A 15995-nucleotide genomic window follows, 5' to 3' on the forward strand; every position below is an offset into this window, starting at 1 on the left:
TCAGAAAAGTCATTGCCTTTAGAACATTAAAAACATTAAGTCCAAAAAGAGATATTGTCACAATATAATCTATTTGGTTCTTAAGATAACCATCTGGTCCGTGATTGCATTCTGCTTGGTGATTGGATGGAGAACAAGCGGACTCTATGGTTTACCTACATAAATCTTCTCTGAAGACAAGCTAGATAATGCACTGTAGGTCCGAGCTGAGAGATTTAGCCTCTGGATGCTGCGGTGACAGGAGATATTGAGGGGAGGCATGCGGGCAGTAAAACAACTGACAGTTGGTCATTACGAAAGACGCAGGTGGGCCAAAAATCAATCACACCGAGACTGGCCTGGACTCTGACGGATGCCTGACGTCTGCTTGATGAAGAGCTCGGCTGTTCCTCTGAGTGATGGAGAGGAGGAGAGGGGAATGGAAGGGGCTAGAGCAATGAGGGAATTAGGTTGAGTTTGAGCATAAGAAAGAGGCATGGAGGTGGTGTGAAGACAATAATGAACCACTGAATCAGGGAAGGAGGAAAAAGGTTGAGGTACTGTATATGTTAATGAGCAGATATGTGGGTGAAATGGGAAAAGGTCAGCATTTAAAAGAGTAGAGGGCAAAAGGAGATGAAGCAAAAAAAAAGAAGAAAAGATAAAAGACAGGCCGGGAGAACAAGGCTACAGTTACCGTAACAGCACTTTAACAGCAGTGCGTGCAGGCCGGAGTGTGTTCTGACAACACCTTTATAGGCTATTTCATGGTGTCTGCTCTAACTATATGAGAAAATATATCAAGTGTGAAATGCCACTGCATTATTGGCCCACACTTAATAACAGCACATTATTTATTTATTTATTTGTTGTTTTGTTTTTTTCAATGTTCTACTCTAAAGATCAATTGGAATTTTCTACTGAGGGTTGTAAATGAACTTTTAAAGGTCTACAAGAGTCCAATAAGATTAATTTCACACAGTTTGTAGTGAACTTTAGAAATAACTTGAATCAAAGACATTATTTGTATCATACTGCACATTCAGCTTGGTCTGCTCAACATTTCAACTGTATGGCTTATGCCTGAAATAAAGCTCAATAACTGGTAGCACACTTCTGTTTTTGCACTCTCTTTCTCATGTTTGTCTGAGTGTCGGTAGCACAATACAGAACACATCCTTGCTGATGCTAATATCCTTTGTTGCAATGTATCTCGGGAGATTGAGAATCTTTTTAATATACAGAATTCATTGTTCGGCTTGTATCCGTGTGGGAAGACTTCCTTTTTCTGTATTACAATGAAATGAAATGAAACTGCGGCAAATAGAGAGGAGAGAGTTGTCGCGACAGGCAACAAACCTGTGGCAAATGGGAAAACATGTTTACAGAGCAAAAAGAGTACTTATCCAGTGAATCAATGTCAGCACAAGTATTCATAGCAAGGCCGCCAAACAACATATGAACAAACACGTTTTGCTAGGTCTGCGGGCTGGAACAATGTCCTGAAACAACATTAAAGTTTCACTTCTGCGTTCGTCAGAGTTAGCTCCAATGCTTTCCCAGGCACTCGAACTCACAGTTAATTTGCAGAATTATTGATTCTGACAGTCTTTATTCACACACGATATTGTCAAAGGAGCCTCCAGTCACCTCAGAACGCCCTCCTTTCAAAGTCCCCTAACTAGAAGTAATTTGGTGGGACCACAGCCCAGCCCGGTAGGTGCAGCCAAAGGGGTTGTTCAGGTCAAACGGGATCAGTGTTTTCACAGATCACGCATCACGGCACAGCACATGTGCACGTCAAGAGAATGTGCCTCAAACACAGAGTTGCCAAAATAATGAGGTAATTTGCTGCTCAACCAAGAATTAAGCAGTTTAAAGAAAGTGAGTAGGACATGCAATCAGTGTTGAATATAAATTATATATTACGGAAAAGATTGTGGGGAGTTTCAGTTGCTTATCCCTTAGGTCTAAAGTATGCATAAATCCTCCCTTTGCTACTACTGCTACTACTACTACTTATTTTTGGCAGTTCTCTTCTTACAGAAATAAGTGTGCTGAAAAGCTTCCTTTTGAAACTATAAATGTGTAATGTTGATCATCACTAACCACATAGTCCCTATAGAAGAAATGAAAAGCTGGAGTGAGAGGGGTAGATGAAGCGCAGAGCCTACTCTGATTTGGATGCAACCATAGTATGCTTGACATATGCTTGTATATGAGAGACCATTACAAAACTGTTTGTTATGGTTTACTTCAATTGATTTCCAACAGTTGTTACATATTGTTAATGGTACAATCTTGCATGTCATTAACCATACTCGCATTCATATAGTGCACATGTACTTTTTACAATACACTAGAGTCTTTAATGCACATGTTGGCTTCTCCATACTACCCTTAATCTCTTTTTATTACTTCTCTATAGGATACTCAATCACCTTCCTCCCTCCTACCTCCGTGTTTGTCCTCTAACTCTTTTCTTTCATCTCCTGCTTTAATCAAGCGTCTGATCACAGGCCCAGGAGGACGAGGGATAATGAGATTAGGCCTGTACATGTTTACACACTCTGATTTACATTGAGCTCTGCCTGTCTTTCTCTGTCTGACCCATATTTTCTCTATCTGTCTCCTCCGTGTGCTTGTTTTTATGTCTCCAATCTTCCTCACAGGCTTCAAATCTTCCCCTCTCCCGCTACAGTAGCACACTCAGGCTTTGTTCACAAATAACCCGTTATGTTACCAGTGAGGTTTTGTCCGTACACAGCAGTGTCATTTTAGGTGATTTCAGTTCAGTTGACAGTCTTATAACGTATCTAACTGTATTTCTTTTTATTGTTTTGCATTCGGTGGCAGTTGTGTTGTGGCTTATTTCATACAAATCACTGGATGACTTTTTATTGTGGAGCCACTGCCTTTAGAAGGGTGTGTGTAATTGTACTTGTGTGTGTGCGTGCACATGGTCTATATACAGTGACTTATCGTGTTGAGCCCTTCTACTCCAGTCATCTTTCATCGAAACTGTCCTCAGTGTAGCCTATCATGTAACTCGAGAACCACTCAATTTTTACACAGTGAAGAGAAAAAGTTATTGAGGCTACATTTCCTGGTCTCAGGTTTTAGTAGCCAAGCATCGAAGGGAAGCATAGGGTCTTTGCAATTGGGGAAATTACATTTGAAGTGCTTAGCTGGAGGGTCCTATTGATCCACTGTGACAGAGATAAGGTGAGTGAGCCACATCTTCATGTCTGTAATCCTTAACGACTTCCGTGGTACCCAGGGGATTTTGGATACTCATTTTACACAATTGACCATATCTGCATAATTGTCCAATACTAAGCAGCTCTAATTTGAAATGTATTTTTTAAGGCCTGATCTCTGATCCATATACAGTATAATCATGAGTGCCACACATCAAAACACTGACACCTGCCATCACTTTCATACAGACTGGACTTTTACATTTCTTCTCAATCAACCTGTGATTTTAAAGTTATATTTCTAGACTAAAATGTAGATTTTTCTATCAATGTAAAACTCTTCAATTGAAAATATGTGTAATTGATATGATAAAGGCTATGATGTATCAATGAAATTATACAGTTGAATATTATTTACTGGAGTAGTACATTAACTATTTGTACTTAAATCTTCTGTTTGTTTTTTTAACAATTTAAATGTCTTGTAAACAACAGGTATGTGCATGTTCACCAAATAAATCTTGTGATCTGGTTTGATTTTTCAATAGCGCATGACTATAATGAAGTAACAATATGGCAGAGTTTTTGGCCTGCAGACCTACTGTAAACTCCCACGTCCTGCCTTCTACCTTATCTGTAAAGTCTGACAACACAAATGGGTTGTTTTCTGTACATTTTTGCATTACACAACTGTTTCTGTCGGCCATTTTAAATCCGCCCCTGCTGTTCATTATGAAGTACAATACATCATATTAATGGCTCTGTGACAGACACCAGTAATGTAGTAGCAGTGTGGGGACCCACTAACTCTTAACAGCTAATGCCTATGTGTCTCAGTTGGGCTGTATTTAAAGTCAACTGCAACACACACACTCGCACACACACATAAACAAGTCATCATGTTGCCCCTGGAAACAGAGAACGCTGCTAACTGTGATACAGTCTTATGCTACGACTCCCAGTGTTATCGTAAAACAAAATCCAACTTGTTGCATCATTAGAGAAAAAAGCAGCTGCCATGATCCTAAAGATTCTGACAGCTGACAACAAGCTATTTGTTCCCAAGCGGGGCAGCTACTCAAGCAGAAAACACAAATGTGACATTATGGAAACTCTGACTCCAGATTCTTTTTAAGGGTTTCTGACAGACATGCTAATATAAAATGCTATCGGATGAAGTTACATGAGTGTTACAGTGTTGTCATCTAACAATAGTTTGGCTGACAAAGAGAATGCTTGTTGTTGATAGTGTTTCTGTTACGTGCTGCTATATGGTGGCTGTTGTGGATTTATGATTGATAACCTTTTCATCTAATTTTTGCATGTTCCCTTTTTATTGATCTTTTTATTTGAACTGTGGTCATAATAATAACTTGCACACAAATATCAAAGTGTATTTCCTGAAAGGCAAGGTAGATGTGATAACTCGTGTTTCTAGGTTGTATCAGTGACATATTATAGCATATCTCAACAGTTTACCATAAAATACATGTTCTCTATGGTAAGTTGCACTCAAAAGGTACAGATTGACTTTAGGTTCAAGATTTTTGGACATACAACTATTTTCGACATATTGGTTTTGCATGTTTTACTTCAATTCATAATGAGGTGGCCTTAATTAATCAGAGTTGTATAATTCCCATATATATTATGTAATATAAATAATGGTGCAGAAACATCACTGACTAAGAGGCTATAACATATCTTATCCATGTGTTTTACCAAGTCCAGACTTACAGCTCAACTGCAAAGGTCAAACCGTTAAAAGGATAAATTAAATATATTAAGTCTTAATTGTAGAATAATAAAATATTTCCATTGCTTGTGTTGCATGGCAGTGTAAAGTAAAGTAGTGTCTGTCTTATTTCAAAACGTGTTTTTTTAAATATATGTGAATGGCTGGAAATTGTACATTTTCTGTTAGTCATTTTGTGTTTGATTGTATTCCCTCTCGCTGTCAGTACAGTACAAACAAACACAGTTGTAGTCACCCTTTAGATTTGGCTCTGTCTGTGTTCGGCTCCAGGCTGTCTTGGTGTTGGGCCAGAGGGTGAAGAAGGCAATGTGGCTATGATAAGAAACCTGGGCATTCCCTCCACTGCGAACACGCACACACGAGCAAATACACACACACCAAACACACACATTTGCCATTCAAAGGATACAGTGTTATTCCATCAGACAGGGTCACCATGTCTTCAGCTTGGTTTACACTGCCAGCTCCAATCTAGTTTTCTCATACCCAGCTTTAGATCTGATCCTGTCACCAATGTGACATCGATCTGGCCCTTTCCCTGTCTAAATATATGCACCACTCCACTGTAAGGAATTGCTTCAATGTGTGTCTAACTACTCTTACTAGGTCCTGGAGGAAGCAGTCATGTATAGATTATACTAAAGGTAGTTGACTACAATAGCAGAGATGACAGATTCAGCACTTGCACTGTAGCTACAGTAGATAATGTATACGTGTCCAGTTTGATGTGCAGAAAGTTTGACATTAGGACTTCGGAAAGTAAAGTACATCCTCTCTTTCTTTAAAAGTCAAAATGCCAAACTCTAACAATCCTTCCATCGTCCACTTTTAGAAAATTCACAACAAAAACAAACAGATAGAACCTTTTCTAGCTGTGCCACATAGAAAAATGTGTTTTTCGTGTAGGTGGCAGTGAGAGCAGAATATCTGCCATCTGACTCTATTGCTGAAAAATGTCAAATTTGAGGTGGCGACACTAATGGAAATTTGATGGAGCGATGCCACACCAAGCAACTTGTTTGTTTATCCCCTCTGAGTATTTTATTGATCTGTTTACGACTGCATGAATTTGGAATAAAGAAAAGGATGGACTAGAGGATGTCATCTTTATCGACATTAAAGGTGTTACTACTAACCTATGGCATTTTATCACACTAAAATGATGAAGGAACAAATAAGTCGTTTGAGTTACAAGATGGTGAGACGGCTCAAAAATGTTCTTGCTATTTTACAACGTTAAGAATAATTAATTGTAATAGAGATATAATGTATAACAACATTTAACAACTCCAAATAACATTTGGAGTGAAATCAAATTAAACACAATTGCTTCTGAGCAGTGTATATAATATGGCACTATAATATTAAGAAATGTGTGCAGGCAGAGAAAACCAGATCACTTTCTTGAGATTTCTCAAATGTCTATATTTATAACAGAACAAATTGTTGTCATGTCTCTGGCTCTGCTGTGAATGTGTTTCCTATCACTTCATGTTGTGGCAGTACACAGACAGCCTGATGCTGTACAATAAGTCCCAGATGATCTGTGGGCTGGGAGAGGAAAGAGGAAGAGAGGAGCTGATGCATTTCCTCTGGACACACACTGTGTGGTGGTGTTGGTGATTTGTCATGCACTTCTTATTGCACACACACCAACATTAAGTACACTGATGGTAATTTGATATGTAATATGCCCCATCCTTTGGCCACAGTAGCACAATAGTGAGGCCATTGATGTGATGCGCCGGTGAAGATGGCCGCATCGTCTTTGTGCTCCTCTCCAACTTTGCCCATTTTCGTATTTTGTACATATTTCTTTTACTTTTGCCGTTTTACTTTTAACATGGTTCGCAACATGCTAGCCGACCGCACCTACTCTGCCATACAATATAGCAGAGAGGAACTTTTCCAATTGCGAAACTTCGTGGACAATATTAACCCTCCGACAGACAATGGAGATTCACCATGGCTACCTGTTGCTGTTCTACCTGAGAGACGCAAGAAGAAGACAAAGCGGGGATGCCGGGCCGGGTTGCTGGTCAAACTGAGAAAACGTGAGAATCGGCCCCCTCTTCCGAGTATTCTTCTGGCTAATGTTCAATCCATTGAAAATAAGCTAGATGAACTCAGAAGCCGGATTGCTTTTCAACGGGACATTAAGAACTGTAACGTGTTAATTCTCACTGAGACTTGGCTCAACCCCGCTATCCCGGACTCCGCTATTGTCCCTGACGGATTCTCTATTTTTCGTCAGGACCGGACTGCAAACTCGGGGAAAAGTAAGGGAGGCGGTGTGTGTGTAATGACTAACAACAACTGGTGCTCAGATGTGAAGATTATTTCATCGGACTGTTCCGCACAGCTAGAGCACCTCATGATCTCATGTCGGGCCTTCCATCTGCCGAGGGAATTCACATCTGTTGTGATAACAGCAGTGTATATCCCGCCGCAGCCACTCGCCGACAACAACACGGCACTCGATCAGCTGTTTGGGTTTATTGATAAAACCGAGACTTCACGGCCAGATGCGGCGTTCGTTGTGGCCGGAGATTTCAACACCGCCAACATGAAGAAGGTTTTGCCAAAATATTACCAACACATCAACTTCCCGACGCGCGGGGGAAACATACTGGACCATGTTTATTCCCCTTTCCGGAATGGATATAAGGCTCTCCCTCGCCCTCCCTTCGGCAAATCAGACCATATCTCACTACTGTTGTTGCCTGCTTACAAGCAGAAACTTAAAAGGGACAGACCGATAACAAGGACAGTACAACGATGGAGCGAGGAGTCAGATTCAGCACTGCAGGATTGCTTTGCATCTACGGATTGGAGTGTGTTTGAGGACAATAACATCAACACACACACGGACACTGTCATCTGCTACATTGGGAAATGCATCGATGACGTGGTACCGAAGGTTTCTGTACGGACATTCCCAAATCAAAAGCCCTGGGTAAACGGTGAGGTGCGCGGCAAACTGAAAGCGCGCACTCTCGCGCACACAGCGGGAGATTTGGAGGAGTACAGGAAGTCTAGGTATGATCTCCGGAGAGCAATAAAAAATGCAAAGAGACAGTACAAAGAGAAGGTGGAATCTGACTTCAAAGGCTGTAACACTAGGAATATGTGGGCGGGACTAAGGACAATGACTGACTACAAAGGAGCAGCGGGGGGTGCTGCGGGAGTGTCTGCGTGCGCATCTCTCCCAGATGAGCTAAACAGTTTTTTTGCACGCTTTGAGAGCAGCCAGGCTGTGGAGGTACAGAGGGACCAGGAGCTACACTGCCCTTTTGTTTTAAATAGGGCAGATGTGTGTAAATCCTTTAAAAGGGTTAACCCACACAAGGCTCCTGGACCTGATGGCATCCCTGGCCGTGTTCTCAGGGTGTGTGCAGTTCAGCTGGCAGAGGTGTTCACAGACATCTTCAACAGGTCCCTGCTGCAGTCTGTAGTCCCCACATGTCTTAAACACTCCACCATCATTCCTGTCCCCAAAAAGACAATCATCACCTGCCCCAACGACTACCGCCCAGTAGCACTCACCTCCATCATAATGAAGTGCTTTGAGCGGTTAGTCAAATTATTCATCACCTCCTCCCTCCCTGAATCTCTGGACCCCCTGCAGTTTGCCTACAGAGCAAACAGGTCCACAGACGACGCCATAGCCCTCACCCTCCACACTGCCCTCTCACACCTGGACCCGAAGAAGAGGAACACATATGTGAGAATGCTGTTCATTGACTACAGTTCAGCATTCAACACCATTGTGCCCTCCAAGCTGGCCATCAAGCTCAGAGACCTCGGACTCAACAGCGCCCTCTGCGACTGGATCCTGAACTTCCTGACGGGCAGACCCCAGGCAGTGCGGGTGGGAAATATCACATCCTCCACCCTGATTCTCAACACCGGTGCCCCTCAAGGCTGCGTGCTCAGCCCTCTCCTCTACTCCCTGTTCACCCACGACTGCGTGGCCACACACAGCTCCAACACCATCGTGAAGTTTGCTGATGACACGACCGTCATCGGCCAGATCACAGACGATGACGAGACGGCATACAGAGAGGAGGTCGAAAACCTGACATCTTGGTGCCAGGAGAACAACCTCCATCTCAACATCAGCAAAACAAAGGAGCTGATTGTGGACTACAGGAAGCAGCAGGGAGAGGGACACGCCCCCATCGCCATCAATGGGACTACGGTGGAGAGAGTCAGCAGCTTCAGGTTCCTTGGGGTCCACATCACTGAGGACCTGACATGGTCTCTTCACACCACCACCATCACTAAGAAAGCTCGACAGCGGCTCTTCTTCCTCCGCAGGTTGAGGAGGTTCAAAATGGATTCCAGGATACTCTGCAACTCCTACAGGTGCACGATAGAGAGTATCCTCACTGGCAGCATGACGGCCTGGTACGGCAGCTGCACCGACCTCGATCGTAAGGCTTTACAGAGGGTGGTGAAAACTGCACAGCACATCACCAGGACGGAGCTGCCATCCATGGAGGACCTGTACTCCCAGCGGCTCAGGAAGAAATCACTACGGATTATCAAAGACCCCCATCACCCCAGCCACAAACTGTTCTTTCTGTTGCCGTCTGGCAGACGTTACCGCAGCATCCTGGCAAGGACAAGAAGATTCGGAGACAGTTTCTTCCCGCGGGCAGTGAGACTGTTAAAAAATTGAACTGTTGAAACAACTTCAAACATTCAACTGCTACTCAGTAGTATGTATCTAATACCTAATATATATATATATATCATTCCAATAACTTGTATATAGACTCATACTGCACTATTCCACATCATAACTTTATTTCATTTTTATAACTATTATTATTTTTGTATTGCTCTTGCTCTTATTGTTATTATGTTATGTTATTATGTTGCATTGTTGGAGAAGCCTGTGACATAAGATTTTCAACTGCATAATTACTCTGTAGCTATGTCAGATTGACAATAAAGAACCTTGAACCTTGAACTTGAACCAAGTCTCCAGTGGCCAGTTTGTTTACTGTTGACAGCAGCATCAGTCGTCCAGCCTGTCCTCATTCTGTCACCGGCTCTTTGTCTTTATAGAAATTCATCACACTTTTCCATCATATCTTTTTTTTTTTTTTTTTTTGTTATAAACCTTTTATTTTGTTATTCAACCTTTTTGAAATTGAAAATATTTTACAATATATTTTATAGTACAGTTACATGAGTTTCACATAAATATGTTGCAATATGCAATACGCTTTGCTTTTATTAAATAAAAAGCTGGTACTGTATTCAGTTGTATATTTGTCTTTGAACACATTGGAATATTATGGTCAGCAAGTAATGTATTAGCAGTTGAATCTTAGAGGCTCAAGCTAGTGAGAGACTGAATAAAAAATAACCTATCCCCTATCAAAATGATCAGTATAATCCCTCTAGCCAATCACAGCTCAGCACCAAGTGGTTGCTCAGCGCAAACTAAGTAAACATAGGTCAGCACTGTCCAGCACTGCAAATTACTGAGTTCATTCAGAGTGCGGGACACCGGATCTGCCTTTAAACCAGAATACTGCCAGTCATAAAAATCCAACATCCACGTGGTCAGTGAGTGAAGACAGCACTGATGGATGCCTGGGCTAAAGGCTACATCTGTGCAGTCTGTCAACCGTCGAAGCGTGAAAGACTTAATAAACTCTATGTATAAGAGGTCCCTGTAGTGAGTGTAAAGGAGGTTAAAAAACAAGTACAATTATACCTGTTTGTCTGGTAACACCACCTTGGCGTCACAGTAACAAGATTTTCCACTATCTTGGTGGAAAAACAAGAGCAGCAGATAGCCAGACACCACCGTATGCAACACAAAACAAATCATCAGAATGATTTGCACTCTGGGAGGCCGACATTGCTCCAGACAGGATGACGAGGTTCAGCAGAAATGATCTCCACAAACAGTTATTTAGACAAGACAAGGCATGACATCTGTGTTAATAGATATATTGAATATAGACAGACTGGTAAATACAGTAAACAGTAAGCTCAAAGGGGCAGACAGGCTCTCAGATGCTTTGTGGTGGCTCGTGTTGACAGTCCTAGAACACACCTGCCTGTCCGGCCACACCTTGTCTAGCACTGTTTACTGCAGCAGCCTACTGCGTTACACCTTCATGCCACCGATTCTCTCGGCCCTGTAGGCTCATTTGCCTCACTGGTACATTTATTGCCAACGTTTTATCTTTTAGAATCATCAGTGATAATATGTTTGAACTGTATGTAGTATTTTTATTGTAGACCTTTTAAAATGCAGAAAATTGTATCTCTGAAGATTCACAGTGCTTTTGATACAATATAAATAGTTTTACTTTTTTAAACTTTTATTGTTAAATGGACGATTATGTTTTCATGTGCTTGATCTCTAAATTAGAATATCAATGATGCCCCAAAAATGACTCAAGTGAAGGCCCCCCCCCCCTTTAATAATAGAGGAACAATTATTTGCATTTGACGTGAGCAGTATTGAGACACTTTTGGAGGCAGTGTGACAACAACACTGTGAAAACAGGTGCTGCTAAACACACACACACACACACACACACACACACACACACACACACACACACACACACACACACACACACACCCGGCCTGACCCATTAAACGACATAAGCGGCCGCTTAGGGCCCTGCAGCCACAGGGCCCCCTAGCAAAAGAATGAAAAAAAAAGAAATAAAAATCATAATCAAAGTACACCGTCGCCGTGATAAGTATGTTTAATTAATTTTGTTAATATGCCTAGATTGCCTACTCTCAAAGTCATGTATTATATTATTGAGTCAATAATATAATACATTAACCGTGCTTTACCTGAACCTCATCATGACACTAGAGAGGACGGCAGGATTGTAATTTCCCGTGTTCAGTGAATGCAACAGAGGCAAGACACCAGACCAACCAGAGAGTTGAATGGAAATAAACATCTGTCTTATTGGCTGACAGGTACCTATCCTGTGAGCTGTGACAATGTTTAAAATAAACTGCCAGTCGGACTCAGAGTTTTTGAAGATGGACATAAGAAACAATTTTCTTAAAAAAGACGACAATTCTCAATTGGTGGCTCACACAACAACCCCAGAGCCAGCACTTGAGCCAGGTAAACAAGGTATGTAAATGTCAGTAAACTTCCAAGTTATGCGAACATGTAAGCAAAGCATAAATTACAGCTACGTTGTTGACGTTACTTTGAATCGCGGGGCGAAGCTAAACCATTAGCAAGTAGCTATAGCTAGCCAGAGATATTAAATAAACACTTTGTCATACAATCTAAATGTAATGTTTTTTAGCGTTACCAGGTGATTTCAAAGAAAGCTCTCTGGGAAATGTTGACTTACTGTTCGACATGAAGCTAGAAGCTACCTTACAGTACACAGTTGATCAAGGTATTGTGATTCTCTGTTGTATTTTCGTAGTACGGTATGTCTCGAGTGTGTGTGTGATATTCTGTAAAAATGACACATGACAGACATCCGGTGTCATGTAGAAGTAGTATACACACAGTAAAACAAACAGGCAGTACTAAGCTCCCACACAGTATCTTGTAATTAATTCAGGAAATTAAAGTGTGATATCACCATTATTAAACCGCTTTTGCCCAATGGAAATCTATGAATATTGTAATTGCCGCCGTTGGGCCTTTTTTTCTTGCAATTGAACATATTACCTCCCTGTTTTACTTATTGATAGTTCTGAACAACGCAGGACTTTTAATATCTGACGTCTGCTTTATTACCCGGGCTTGCATCATTTTCCAGGATAGGAAAATTAAGAGCGATTACGGCCATTAATTCATTCGTCATCCCGGCTACTGCCTGTGAACCATGTGACCATTGTACCGGGCAGCAGCTGTTTGCCACGAGGTAACTTCACAAAGTCGATAGTTGTTGTCACCCAATTTGTCCTTAAATTACAATGTAATAATCCAATAAACTGTGTGTATCAGTGTGACGTGTTGTCCGCTGCTTCACAATAAATGAGTAAAGGGGCTACAGTGACAGCGCGGAACAGTTTGGAGCACCCTGCCCGGCCGTGTGGAGCACTGGAGCTTCTCTATCTGCTGACTGCTGGCTTTGGCTTTTTGTATTGTATGGGTAGGAGGAGCCGCTTTCCTGTGATTGTCTGGCTGCTCTCTCTCCCTCTCTCTCTCTCTCCCTGCCTCGCTCTCAGCGTGTCTCTCTCCCTCTATCATTTTCCCGAAGTTGAATATTCCGCTCGCCTGTGTGCTGTCGCCAGCGGAGCAGAGCACCGGGCTGCTGTTTGCGGAGCGTGGAGCAGACTTTTTGGGAGATAGGCTGTCGTCTACACACTATCCTGTCTGTCCACCTCTTTGGTGTTTCTTCTGACTTCATTCCGGGCTACTTTTCCAAGATGACAGAAGAAATGAGAGTTCGGCATGTAAAGCTGGTAGGTGTCTGAAACCCCTCCCTCCGGGCAGAGAGGTGTCTGTCTGTCTGGGTCTGTGGGGGCTGTGTGGGCTTCAGGTGCGGGGCAGCGCTTACTCACGCCGGGGTGACAGGAACGGGAAGCGGGGGTTATTTTGTTTCCCACCATCCACTGGGATCGTCTTGATTTGTTGTCGTTATGATTTATTTTGAAAGGAATATATTCAAACGATGGCAAAAGTAGACTGCTGGTATAATGCTCAAAGTTAGACACTTTGTTGACAGGGTTCCTTTGTGATGTTTTTCCATACATGGACAGATGTGTTGTAATTGGACAACACATGTGTAGTTAAGGCTGAGAGTGACGCATACAACTAACATGTTTTTCTCAATGGGATCATTCCCAATTTTTTACTTTTAAATTCTAGTCCCTTTAACTCCCATACAATACCAAAAGGCATCCCAGACCTGTTAGTTATCCCTGCTGCGCAGAGCATCACAGACTGTTAGAATGATTCAGCAGTGAAATTCATGCGTAGCTGTCTGTCAAACAAAAGCATGTAAAACCGTTCTAACAAGAACTTCGAGCCAATGCTTATGTTTAGGGGTTTTCGGCTAATTTAGGGATATGACGCCCCACTGGTTATTTGTATGTGTTTTTTGTTTGGGATTACATAACAGTCCTCATTCTCAGTCACCTAAAAATGTTTTGTAACATTATTGTACAATATGTAGTGTGCGTTTTACTCTATAGTACACTTGTGATTGTCCCTTTTACATTTTCTTCTAAAGCAGCACTGCAATATTCCTGTTATACTCTCATTCAGAGTTTAGATTTGGTTGTTCTGAAACCCCTTTTTCTAGCGTTAATTGAATGTTAATTATACTTTAGGATTTGGGATGAAGAGGAGATGTCAATCCAAATGAAAAATTACAATTCCATATGTTATATTTACATATGAAGCCAAAGTCTCTCCCTTCTGATTTCAGCTGCTCTGAAGTAATGAACACTGACTTTAAAATCCAAAACAGATCTGACACCGGGTAGCGTTGCAGTAAGCTGCGCACCAGAATTAATAGCCTGTCAAATTTTGATGAAATCCCCAAAGTTGTCAGGAGAGTGTTGAAGTGTTGCGGCACATAATTCAGCTTGTGTAGTGCTGAACTATGTTTGGATGATCCTGCTGAGTTCGGCTGACAGTATGAGCGAATGTGCGTGTTGTTAGGCTGCTTTGAGTGCTGAAGTATTAGGGTAGCATCAACAGGGAAGGTCACCGCTCTTATTACAAGATGAACGAAGTACTTCTTGAGTAGTAAGCTGCTTTTTATTTGGCTCTAACCTTTACTTAAATCAGCGGCTCTTTGCTGACTCTTACTGAGCTTATCCTGTTTTTAGATTGATACTCCACCGCTCTCTCTATGTCTCTGTGTCAAATGTCTGAGCAAAGCAAAACCATGATAAGGTGGACTGAGAACAAAAACCTAATCAACACTGTAGATGTTCTACAAGTGCACTGTTGTTGTAGTTTTCCCAGCTCCGTTGTTTTTTTTGCCATGAAGCTTCAGAGCTGCCCCGTCTCGCACCATTACACTACATGTCTCATCAGGCCGATTACACACTCATGTTTGCTTCTAGCTCATATAAAAACAGTCGATGATCTAGGCTGCCACTTATACCTTCAAAAGCCACACATCCTCTTTCCTGACTGTCTATCTTTAGGGTTGTTTTGCTGTGGTCTCTCTCTCTGTCTCTTATCCCTCCCTTTCATTTAAGTGTCTCTTATTTTTCTGTCTTTTAGTATTTCCATGCATCAATCATCTGTCTCCTTCCCTTCTCCTTTAAACCAACTCCCGGAGTCTCTCTTCTGTCACTTTCAGGAATGATGGGTGTTGTTCCCTGTCAGTGCTTTTATGTATGCTTTACCTGCCATTAACTTATTTAGTTTGGCCTTTTGTACGTAAAGTTCTGTTGATTTACTGATGAAATTCAGAACATGAAGAGAAGGTGGTAATTTAACATTGTGGCCCAATAAAATAAGATATTGGGCCGATTGTAAAGGATCAATAGCCGCTTTCACACCAAGTACTTTTCCATACTTAGTTCCCGGCACTTAGCTCCCCCATGGAACTAAAGAGCAGTCCCTGAGGGAAGATTACGCAAATGAAGCCGCTGATGTCACTTCTTCTTTTTCTGCTTTGGGTTTACTGGCAGGCCGCAAACAACTTCATGGCGTATACTGCCACCCGAAGTCCCCGGCCGGAAGTCCCCGGAGTTGGGGACTGGCTTCAGAAGCCTTCCGAGTAAATCGCCAGAACGCCGACACCTCCTCATCTCCACCGCTCCCATGTTTTATTTTGTGTTGCCATAAGTTAGTCTCTCTCCGTTGGTGCGCTGGGCTAATGCTAATGCTAATAATGCTAATGCCAGCAAATACAATGGTGGCTTCACAAAACTTTTCCGAGTTTTACGGGGCGTGGTTTGCAATTCGCCCAGCCAATCAGAAATTGGAACTTTTCTCCCCAGGAAAGTACCTGCTCTCTAGCAGGGACTGAAACGGGGAGAAAAGTTCTCATGAACTAAGTTCTCTTTTTGGTGTGAACGCAAAATCCCAGGAACTATCCGAACTAAAAAGGAAAAGTATGGGGAAA

General features: G+C 42.1%; 1 protein-coding gene across 5 annotated transcripts in view; it reads left to right on the forward strand.

Moving 5' to 3' along the window:
- Positions 1-15995, forward strand: part of mid2 (midline 2) — a 139730-nt gene that overhangs the window by 37376 nt on the left and 86359 nt on the right. For 3 of the 5 annotated variants that reach the window (XM_034137652.1, XM_034137676.1, XM_034137684.1), the window contains exon 1: positions 13138-13368. The exons of 1 other annotated variant lie outside the window; for it this stretch is intronic. The gene's annotated coding sequence lies outside the window, so the exon portion shown is untranslated. Of the gene's footprint in view, positions 1-12047; positions 12071-13137; positions 13369-15995 lie in introns of those variants that run through there. One more of the 5 variants, XM_034137668.1, reaches the window with a different exon arrangement.

Source organism: Trematomus bernacchii, unplaced genomic scaffold (assembly GCF_902827165.1).
Source record: "Trematomus bernacchii unplaced genomic scaffold, fTreBer1.1, whole genome shotgun sequence".
NCBI lineage: Eukaryota > Metazoa > Chordata > Actinopteri > Perciformes > Nototheniidae > Trematomus > Trematomus bernacchii.